Genomic DNA, 12,376 nt, shown 5'->3' on the forward strand with positions numbered 1-12,376 from the left:
GAGGAAGATAGATAGATAGAGTGGGGAGCAATGAAAAAAGCGCGAGTGACAGATATCCAGAGAGCGGACGACTGGCTTGCTGGCTGGCCGGCCCATGGAGATTAGAATCCTGCCGGGCGGACCCAGCCGGGGTGCTGGCGGGGCGTCAGCCTGGTGCCACGATGGAGCCGTCTCCAGGCCTGTCACTTCTGCTCATAGGAGGGGAAAGAGAACATTTCCTATGCCTTTTCCTCTCTTCCTCCCACAGCCCCATCCCACTGTCTCATACACACACACACACACACACACACACACACACACACACATACACAGATGCACACTGATCAATCCCTGGGCTCAGAAAAGCAGGCAGATGCTTTATATCTATTATTCAGACATGGGGGGAATTTCTGGCTCTGCAGAGCCCTCAAACAACCCGCTGGCATGACTACACACACACACGCATGCAAACACACACGCACGCACGCACGCACGCACACACGTAACACGTGTATGGACATGAAGACATACATACATACTGGACACGGATGCAAATGCGAAATCTCCATTTTTGTCTCATCGGGGGACAATGGGTTGAAAAAGAATTGAGACACCACTAGGAAATTTAAGAGCATTTCACCACCCACCACTTGCTTGTTATCTTTAGTTCTAGAACTGTCTTCTTTTGTTTCCTCAGTATGAGCATTAGCTTATCATGGTCAAAATATCCTTTACTGGTTTGTTTACTCACTTGTCCAGCACATAAATATGTTTCACAGTGTCTCATTGGTTCACATTCAGTCTCTCACTATCTCTTTCTTGCTTTTAGTTCCACATTCACTGTATATTCCACACCTTACCTCTGAAATCACCACAGCCTTTCATTAGATTGTCTATGCCACCTCTAATGACTAGTAGTTCATATTATACACTATTGTGACATTCTTTGTGACATTATATTGCTTTTCCAATGTGTACACAGTGGTGGTTTGTATATATAGCTAAATATCATTACCCTCTAAGGAAAAATACTGACCAACTTCTGTCATAATGCTGAAATTTGTGGCTTTTTTATTTTTTATTTCAGTCGGTCTCAAACTAAGCAAAACCGAGACACAAACAAAGCCATTATGTACAATTTAGCCGGAGATGGATTCTGCTTGAGGCTGGGTTCTCATTTAATGCTGTGAGAGAGAGAGAGCAAGTCCAAAAGCCTCACCCTCATCAGTGTAGTCTGCCTCCATTTCAGATGCCATCACAAAATATCTGCATGCAAGCCAAAAGCGCTGGGATCATCAAAAAGCATCAGAGAGAGTGCTGTGTGTATGCTCACCTCATTTCTAACCTTTTTCTAAAGTGCATCCTAATTTGAAAACATTACCAGACGGATCTGAATTTCAAAACAGTCGGGTCTGGAACTCAGACGGTGGGTTGCCGGGATCAAAGTCCTGTTTGGCAAGAGGATGCGGGGCTGTATAATCTTATGTTATGAGTTTCCCGCAATAAAATAAAATAAAAACAATCAGACTTCAAATATTCTCTTGAAGTGTCGTATTTTTTATTATACAATCTTCACAACATAAGACAAGATTGATGTATCTGTGCTTATGTGTATGTTAGTATGCACATACAGTATGCATGTGTGCGCATGTTTGATATGTTGGTCGATGGGGTCGTATGGTTTGCTTTGGCTTTGTTTGGTCTTTGTTGGGTATTCTATGGCCGGCGCGGTGGCTTTCGTGGGAATATGTCGCATGAAATCAAATCCCTGCTAAAGCTACTTTAGGCAGCTCCCTCCCCGCCTGCCCTTTGTAAAGCAGGATTTGGGAAAATGTGCCGCGGTCCTCCTCTTCCTCCTCCTCTATGCTCCTCTTTTCTCCTACCCTTCTCTCTCTTTTGCCCCTGTCCTCTCCACTCCTCCTCCTCCTCTTCCTCTTCCTCCTCCTCTCTCTGGTCTCTGGTTCGATCCTAACAGGGGGACCCTCTTGCCAGGAGGAGTGATCAGATTAGGCAGTGCACAGGCTTGCATAGGCTTACACAGGCTCATGCAATCAAATAAATCCACTTTTCATGTCATGTGGATTTGTGTGTGTGTGTGTGTGTGTGTGTGTGTGTGTGTGTGTGTGTGTGTGTGTGTGTGTGACTGTGTGTGTGTGTGTGTGTGTGTGTGTGTGGATAGATGTGAGTGTGTGCAACAACATAAAAGAATCCCCATTATTTTGTCTGAAAGAACAAACTCTGCTTTTAGTTCATCCTTCCCTTCTGTGTCAAAGCTTTCATTTGCAAAGCGATGCTTTCAAACAGACAAAAAAGCGCTATGACATCACGGGTCAATCACATTCAATGCTGTAATTGCTCCTCGCGATGATGGAACGACTTTTAAAAAATGTGTGGAGAATATTCTGGCTAAGTGGGGATAAGTAGGCAGCTCAAACGAGACCAGAGAACACATTGCACACTGATAACGTAATCCATGTTTGATCTTTAAATATTCCTTCTCATCAGAACGCAAGAACAATCCCCTTACACCACTCGCCCTCCCCGAGGACTCCGCTTTTGAGGCAGCTGTCCTTCACGCAAACTAGAGTAGACAATACGATACGTACACATGCACGTGGACAACTCAGACACACACACAAAATTCAGACACACATACACATACACATACACATACACAGTACACATACACAGTACACACTCAAATACACACAGAGAGACCTTGACTTTGCTCTGAAGGTCGCTGCAAGAGTGTCTTCCCTCTTCAGAAAAAAAAACTGATTGATTATTAATGTCTCATTGTGATGAGCGAGATCTGTTGTCTCTCTCTCTCTCTCTCTCTCTTTCTTTTGCTTGCTCACTTCACTCTGAGAATAAAAATGATTTCAGAGCAAACATAGCCTCCACCCCACACACACAGATTATGGCATGAGAAAGATTAATAACAGTATGGGAGTATGAGTAACTATTCTAACTAGAATAACTTATTCTAATATCTGTGTGGCAAGCATGTCAAAATGAGAATGATGGGGATTAACGCTAACGCACGTACACACACACACACACACACACACACACACACACACACACAAATACACTTGCGATGGCATACTGTAACAGCCCTTAGTTAAAAAAAAAGAATTGTGTCAGGACACAGTATTGACAGGACGTCTTAAAACCACTGGCAATCAATGGCAGTATGGGTAACTGGATTAAGGGTTGTCTTCAGGTGGGGAATCGGCTGCGTCTGTAAGCATCTGTTTATGCAATTAAACAGTTTCGGAGAAATGTCAATTCCATTATGCCTCCCTCGTTTTCCCAACTTCTCCTCGGCTAAAGGGCAGACACCTACACAGGGAAGGAATATAACCGCGTCAAAATATACCGCCGCTGCTGTGTACGCCAAACAGGAAGAGCGTCGAGGTGATACTGCATGGTTGAACGCCCCCCCCCAATTCCTTCTCCCCCAAAAATGTTCAAATTGGATGTCAGAGGAAATGTCATCTCCATTTACCGTTGTGGCGAAATATCAGAATCTCTCATGGTATTTGCAGTGAATGCCAGCACAACTCCTGCCAAGCACAATGTCTCTCCTGCAATCAAGGGAACAAATGCTTCTGCTTTCTGCATTGGCACTAGGTGCACTAACAGACCACAAACAAAAAAATAAATAAAAATGAGAGAGAAGAGAAGAGAGAGAAGAGGGGGGGGGACATAATAATGCCTCACCTTTATAAAAAAATAAAATACCAGCGGGGGAGCCACTGTTTGGCACGGCACGGCTTTTTTCCCCCCGGAAGATTCAGACGTGCGACGGTGAAATGTCACTGGAGTGGCCTTTCTCTGGTGGCCCGGTACCCACTCGCTGATGCTCTTCTGGTGGCTCGGCTGAAAGGGCCCATGTTGATGGGGGGGCCACACAGAAATCTGAGGGCAGCGTGGGGTTGTATGGAGCCATTGGCACACAGGTGGCCCCCTTTTCATGAGGCCCCTCTACCTCGCTGCCTCCCTCTGTGTTTTTGTTGATTAATGTGGGGGACTCAGGTCCCCCTACGGTGAAAACCGACCACATGCCACAACAAAAGCAACAAAAGGGTTTACCTGGGTGTCTGTGTGTAGGTGTGTGTGTGTGTGTGTGTGTGTGTGTGTGTGTGTGTGTTTCTACAGTATGCCCAAGCTTTATTGTGGTTGCACATGCTACATCGGAAACTGAAACAGCTTGCATCTTTCTCACAGGGACAACATGCTGCTCAAATGTTATCAAATGCAAATATTTAACAAAACCCTGGTCGAGGAGGTTTGTGTTGACATACAAACAACAAATACACCACACCACACATACACACACAGAACAACTGAAAAACTGCACTATTGGACAACACCAGAGAAGTCACGATAAACCCTGTGGACCTGCAGATCCACAAATCTATTTATCTATTGCAATACACAGCCATGACCCTCCCATGGGCAGTGGCCAGTGTTTGGCAAGAACACGCTTGGTGAAAGGGTCACATTAACATAAAACTAGAAGCAATGAAAAACGAGAGAGAGACATTAACATAAAAGAGAGAGAGAGAGAGAGAGAGAGAGAGAGAGCTAGCTGTTGCCAGTGGGAAATGGCGTCTAGTTGATCTAATAGATGCAGATATAAAGATATGAAGACCGCTGCAAAAAGAGAGAGAAAAAAAGAGGTTGTCCAGCTGGACGTCCAAAGTAAGAATGAAGTCACAGCTGGGAGCCATTTTGCGGTTCAGATCTGGCCAGCGCCTGTAAGACAGCGTTATGGGATGACATTTTGACGAGGGGGGCCTTCATGGCGGCTGCTGCTGCTGCCTTAGCCGTCTCAGCCGGTGCCCGTGAGAAATACAAAGTGCGGAGCACGTAGTGGTGGTGATGATTTCAGCAGTCCGGTGCCTGGCACAATGAATTATGTCCAACAGCCACCTGTCTTCAGCTCGCGAACACAGACAGACTCCTTCTCCTCTCCTTTCCTCTCTCTCTCTCTACTCCCCTCCTCTCCCTTCCTCTTCCTCTGCTTCTTCTTCCTCTTCTCCTCCTCTTTCCTCTCCCTTGTTCAGCCTTGATGGGTCCAGGGTCATGCCTAAACCGACTCAGTTTTATTCCTCGAGTCAGCGCTTCTCTTTATAGACCCAGAGCACAATATGCAGCACAGCACTTTTCCTCTCCTTCTCTTTCTTTCTTTCCCTCTCTCTCTCTCCCTCTTGTCCTTCCTCTCCATCCATGGCTGGTTGTACCCACTCTCTCCCTCTCCCACTCAGAGGAGCCTAAAACCTTGGGCAGATCCTCCACAAAGGTCCCCGGCTTGGCACAGGTTTAATTTGGATTATTGGTCTTGGAGGGTTGGGGATGGTGCGTTTAAAACCCCTAGCAAACAACAAGACACACTGATAGGGAAGCTTGTAAATACAAATACACACAAACACACACAGACTGACACATACACTCTCACACACATTCTCCTTTTCTCTCTCTCTCTCTCTCTCTCTCTCTCGCTCTCTCTATCTCTCTATCTCTCTATCTCTATATCTCTCACACACACACAAACACACACACCACCACCACACACACACAACAGCAAATACAAACACACGACTGTACTGCATGAGCACCCATCCAGCAGTCTGAGATGACAGCAACACTTTTGTCATAATGTATAGCCTTAGCCTTGACTCTCGTCAGTAAATCTGCAATCTGGCAAAAATCTTATCAAGTTTACTTGGAAACTTCAAGCCTGCTCTTCAGCACAAAGGAACCCCTGACCGGCAACGTGATGTATGAGGACATCGGCCTGTTTTTTATTCCTCTCACCGACATTGATTGCGCATACTAATCAAAACACCTCCTCAGAAGAGCAAACACATCTCCTAATGGCTGCATTTGATATTTTCCGCCAAAAAAAACACACGAGCATTGACCCTTCTTTGTCTGAGCGAGTCTTTTACCCATCAATTTCACTCGGTGCCAGGGGAGCCGTGACAGCGACGGGATAACTTCATTAATCAAACACTTTACTATGCAAACAATATTTGTCAATGTGAAACAATGGCATTCGATACATAAAAAAAGCCCATTAGCGCTCTAGCCCAGATGTTCTCGGCGCGGAGATTTATTTTGGGCCGGTATTACTCCCTGTGGGAGACGGGGAAAGGGGGGCTCTGCGCATGGTCCCAGCCTGCCCACTCGCTTTTATGGGACATATTTAACAACTCACTGTTGACAGTGTATTACAATAAATCCATGGCGCGGAGGAATGGCAAATTTCTGCTGGACTCAGCATTTATCCGGGGTTGAAGCGTGACAGGTCTGCTCTTAGTATGCCCCTCCCATTTACAAACTACAGGGAAGGAGGTGTGTGTGTGGGTGTGTGAAGGGGGTGTAGGAACTAGAACAGAGAGAAGAAAAAAAAAAAGAAACATGACATGATTAGAAAGGGAGAAAGAGATTGGCAATAGAGACAGACATATTCAAACTGTATTACAGTTTGCCACTGAGACTGGGGAAGCTACAGATGCAGATGTTGTGCGCATGTGTGTGTGTGTGTGTGCGTGTGTGTGTGTGTGTGTGTGTGTGTATGTGAGTGTGTGTGCATTTGTGTGTGTGTGTGTGTGTATGTGCATGCATGCCAGGGGGTCCACTCTAATGACCCTCATGACGGGGCATTTTCAAATTGAACTGTGCACAGATAAAAAACAAACATGTGTGCAGTCAAGTGATGCGGTGCCGGGTAATTTAGCAAAGCTCAAAGCTCAATATAAAAACACTGGAAAACAAATGCGCTGAGGTCCAAAGCGGTGTACTAATGAGAGTTTATGACCCCCAAGGATCCCCCAGTACCCGGCTATTAATCCCACATCCTCACAGCAGGGTTCTCAGAGTTCCCTGTTCCCAGAACTAGACAGAAATATTTTCAAAAGCTTGTTCTGTCGCCATAACATGCCACCACTAGCATAACACACACACACATACCCCGACACACACACACACACACACACACACACACACACACACACACACACAAATATACACTTGCTTACACCTACACACACACACACACACAAACACACACACACTCTCCCTCTCTCTCTCTCACACACACACACACACACACACACACACACACACACACACACACACACACACACACACACACACACATGATTCTTAACTGATCCAAGGCCTTTGAAGGGACAGGGGGATTAGATGTGTCTGTGGGCCATGACACTTCAAAAATGGTGGCCTCGCCCCAACGCTGGATCTGGAGGAAGGTAGTGGCAATTCCAGTGCTGAGATGAGTTTGGTTGCTAGGGGCCAGCATCTTCTCTGTGAAAAGGAGCTCAGCCATAATAGCCACAGCCAAAGGTGTGGAGAGACCATATTGCAGATGACAGAGTGGGACAGTACAAGGAACAGCGCCTAGAAATAATGTCACACATTATTATTTTACAACCTTGTTATAAAATCGTTGAATGAGAACTGGTTCTCAGTTGATTTTACCTGGTTAATAAAGCTCAAATAAATAACATACATTTAGAGGGTAATGCTTTATAATAAGGTGTGTTAACTAACCATTTATATAGGTATTAATACATGTTGTTTTAGCTATTTACTGTTATTAGATAATATTTGTAAATACTTACAAGTAGTTTAATTAACCATTTACAAGGTATTACTAAATGGTTAGTTATTATATGGCTCTTCACAATGCTAGTAGAATGCTCCATGACTTGAATGGGATTTCTCAACATTCTACGGTAAAATATATTCATGTAATTACCACTGAAACATATAATTACCGCTGTCAATGGCAACAGGTTTTGTGCTTCTGATTTACGTCTTTCATATCACTCCACAAGTAGTCCAGTCACTTCTTGCAATGGAACTTCATTCAAAAGTGAAAGCAGGTGGTTGATCAGCTGTGTTCTAGCAGGGGTCTTCAACCTTTTTCAGCCCTTGAAGGACCCCTTGAAACCCAAACTGGGAATTTTACCTAATCAAATGCTTAATAAAACAACTAACATCTATTTTTTGATGTGCTGAGGTTGTTAAGAAGACATCGTTTTTCCCCCAATAAACTGTTAGTTACCAATGCTCCATTGAGATTGAATGGGATTTAGTATTTTGCTTACAAAGTTATCGCAAGCAAGTTGAAAGTTGTCTGTTGTCCTCATTGGTTGTTGCCCTGTGTCTCACCTGGTTACCTGTTGCCAGCAACATTGCCCACAAAATTGCCCCGTGTATCATCAGCTTTACAGTTAGCCATCACATTTTAATTAGGGAAGGAAAATTAAATATCTCTAAGCCTAACTAATGAGAGGCCTGAACATGGTGTGGCACACATGACCGGCGTTCCATACATTATCCCGTTCCATACATTATCCCTTACATAACATTAATAAAATACTTACAAGTAGTGTATAAGTCAGTCAGAACACATTACATAACATACATGTTCATACACTAACATACAAGTCCAACCTGACCCCATCAACCCAGCAAAATGGTAGGCCTAATGGTAAAATATTTTTTTTGCATTTTGGTTCCACATTGCATTTCCCGTCTCGGTCCGCTGAACCAGATGCTATTTTAATTCATATGTCGGTCTGTTTATGACTCCTATGTTTGTGTGTGGCTATTTTGTTTTGAATTTATGATCTTCCTTGTCAAAAAAAAAAGGCATTATGAAAAATAAGCACAAAAAAACAAATTTCCTCCTGTTCATCGCGCCCCACCTGACATCAGGGATGTAGTGGAGGCTAAACGCAAGTAAACACAGTTTATCCACCTCTGAAATTTCAGAAAAAGAGTTTATCATCTTATTAGAGTTTATCCACCTCCCAAAAGCATTTATTCACCAATTGGAACTTTTAACATTCGAAAATCACACTGTATTATCCACATTCACAATATGTACACTCATCAACACTCTAGGAATCATTTAATACCACTGGTATTGTTAAAACAATTGTGCAATAACCTCCACCATGTTCTGAATGCCTTTTAAAAATTCGATACCGCATGACGCAGTCCACCTCACCGAGATCACAGAATTGATAGTTTACCCACCTCTTATTTGACCACTACATCCCTGCCTGACATGTCTCTATTCCCCACTAGTGGGGCCACCCCAGACAAAATCCCAATATAAACTTACAAACGTATAGTTCATCATTTAGAATGATCATAATAAATGGTGTATTAGAAAGCAACTAACATATGTATTACATGTTTCTTATCGGTTAAGTTAAGAAACATTTTTTGAAAAAATAAATATTTGAAATCAATTTTAAATAAATCAATTTTAAATAAATAAATAAAAACTAAGTGATGGAAAAGTAGATGTACTTTTCCATCTCAAGGTCATCAGAGAGTGACCAGCAAGGAAATGTGGACTTGTCTGTAAAAATGGCCTTGGAAAAGGTTGGTGAAGGCTCTTCCTGGCTGCATGCTTACTCTGTGTTCCGACATCAAAGAAAGGCTGGCTTCAGTGACCTCAGCGCCTGGACATCAAAGCCCCGGCTTGCCGGCGTTTTAATTAAATGTCCAACAACCGCATAACATGGCCGCCTGCGAATCAGACTTTCACACCTGATGAACTATTCGCTGATAACCCCTCTCATTTCACACAACACTAAAGGAGATTTGCCTTGACATCTGAACCCTCTTTGTTTGTTTGAACTCGCAGCCACAAAGCATGACTTTTGAGAAATTCACCTCTGATTAACGAGACAGTGTAGAGCATAATGAATGACAGCAGCACCGTTTTTGAATTTGCGGTTTAATAAAACTAATTTAGATTCAGTAAGTCACGCTCTCCCTCGCTCTCTCTCTCTTTCACTCAATTCAATTCAATTCAATTCAAGAATGCTTTATTGGCATGACAAGCTCACTTATATTGCCAAAGCAGTTATACAATAAATCTGAACACATACATGTCAGTAGATTTTCATAGGAATAAAATAAATAGGTAAAATAAAGTAAAATGTAGTGTATGATGCAGTGTGTGTGTTTGTGTATGTGTGTTGTGTGTGTGTGTGTGTGTGTGTGTGTGTGTGTGTGTGTGTGTGTGTGTGCGCACCTGTCTGCATGTGTCTGTGTGTGTGTGTCTGTGTGTGTATTTATTTGGTGATATAGGTCACTCATTGTCCCTCAGATTGTGGCATGTTGATACATATTGGGCAGCAAGATATGCTTTATCTCCTTCTCCTAATAATATCTTTAATTTTGATATGTCATTAAGTTCATTAAAATTAGGAATTTCTGAGTTAAATTTGTTGAAGAAAAGGTTTCTTGTTTGATTGAAGGATGTACATTGTAGGAGGAAGTGCATCTCTGTCTCGACCTCACCTGTCATGCAGTAACCACATATTCTGTGTTCTTTTGGTTGCCATGATTTTCTGAGTCTTCCTTTTTCGATTTCCAATTTGTGGTCACTTGTATTTGGTTAGGGTCAGTCTCTGTTTTCTATCTCTGACAGTATTAAGATATTCTGCTATTTTATATTCTCGGTTTAGGGACAGATAGCATTGTAATCTACTTTGATTTTTAGTTTCTTCTTTCCAATATTCCAAATAGGCTACTTTACATTGTTTCATAATTTGGTTTACTCTGATTGGTTTTTGGAAAACAGTGTTGTTGTGAGACTGATCAGAGTGGGTGTGTGGTAAGGCAGTTAGTCTCTGCAGCAACTGGTGTAGGGGACTTTTTTCTGGGTTCAGCTCTTGGGTTTGGAGGGCTTTAGAATGAAGGGTGTCTTGTGGGCTGGATTTAAGGTGATTCAGAAAATTGAGTGCTCTTTTGTTGATGTTAATGGTTAGTGGGTATCTACCTAATTCAGCTCTACATGCATTTGTTGGTGTTTTTCTCTGTACTTGTAGAATGTGTCCTCTTTCACTCTCTCTCTCTCTGTCTCTCTCATACACACACACACACACACACACACACACACACACACACACACACAGACACACTTACACACCCTCCTGAGACTATCACCATGGTTCACTGAAGGGTCATGGCCAAGTCATTTAACACTGGGCCCTGTGACCTCAGCTGTGGATCCTTAGGGGCTCAGCCATGCCCATCCCTTCAGTCTCGCAGTGGACGTGGGCAGGGCCGTCTGTCAGAGACAGGAGCATTGGGATAATGGGAGGTTCCACTCTCATAAGCACGGTCAATACCTGGCTTTGCGATTTGGTTCTGATTCAGTGCAGCGGAGCGGGCTGGAGGGTGAATAAGAATGATGTACGCCACCCAGGGAGCTAAGCTCATGAAGATCAGTGGACCTGCTGGGATAGATCTGTCATGATGGATACCTCTCTCTCTCTCTCTCTCTCTCTCTCTCTTTTACTTTTACCCATTCAGCCTCTCTCTCTCTCAGTCGCTCTCTTTCTCTCTCTCTCCTTCAGTGATGAAGTGACAGATTTGCAATCTGACTTGTCGTCCTCCTAGACACCACAACAGAAAGATCGGGAGAGCAGAGAGAGAGAGAGAGAGAGGAAGACTGAGATAAAGAGAGAGAGGAAGGGAGGAGAGGCATGATTAAGCTTTCAGACCTCGACCCGTTCAATCCACCTGAGGAGTCCCCACTCCTCCGCGTTCTTCACTTCTCTCCCTCCCTCGGTGCGAAATCAATGCCTGCCGTTAGCCTCGGAGCCGTCTGACACGCATTGGCCAGGGCTCTTCTTCGGGCCCTGTGGTCGGCTGGCATGTTTATGCCTCTTATCTGATCCCACAAGTGGGAAGAACCGAAGTAAACAAGTGCCAGATGGAAGGGAAAAAAATAACAAGAGACTTAAAGAGGGAAGAGGAAGAAATACAAAAAAAGCAAAGGAAAAAAAGATAAACACTTTGACCTTCGGATATTACCCCCTGGGGGTCCCGGGCCGGCTAACGTTTATATCGACTAAAACATCTTCTTTTCTTTTTCTCTCTCTCTCTCTCTCTCTCTTTCTCTCACTCTATCTGTCTCTTTTGTCGGATGAGGACTCCATCCCATCACGTCCTGTCATCTCACGTCACAGGACGAGACAAGTCGAGTGCTCAGGACGCCTCTGAGACCCCTGGCGTCTCAGCACTGCTGTCTCCCTCTTCCATCTGCATACAATCAATTAACTCTTAAAGGTGTAGGTTTTTGAACGTTCTAAGTTCCGCAACAATTGAAGGTTCTAAAATTCTATGTTGAATTCAATGAACCCAGATATTCTTTAGAACGTTCATTTCTCAACATTCCCGTCACCCCAGTGTGACGGTACTCCTTTAACCCTTAAAGGTGTAGGTTTTTGAACATTCTAAGTTCCGCAACAATTGAAGGTTCTAAAATTCTATGTTGAATTCAATGAACCCAGATATTCTTTAGAATGTTAATTTCCCAACATTCCCG

This window comes from Alosa alosa, chromosome 21, assembly GCF_017589495.1.
Source record: "Alosa alosa isolate M-15738 ecotype Scorff River chromosome 21, AALO_Geno_1.1, whole genome shotgun sequence".
In the NCBI taxonomy this organism is placed as follows: Eukaryota; Metazoa; Chordata; class Actinopteri; order Clupeiformes; family Clupeidae; genus Alosa; species Alosa alosa.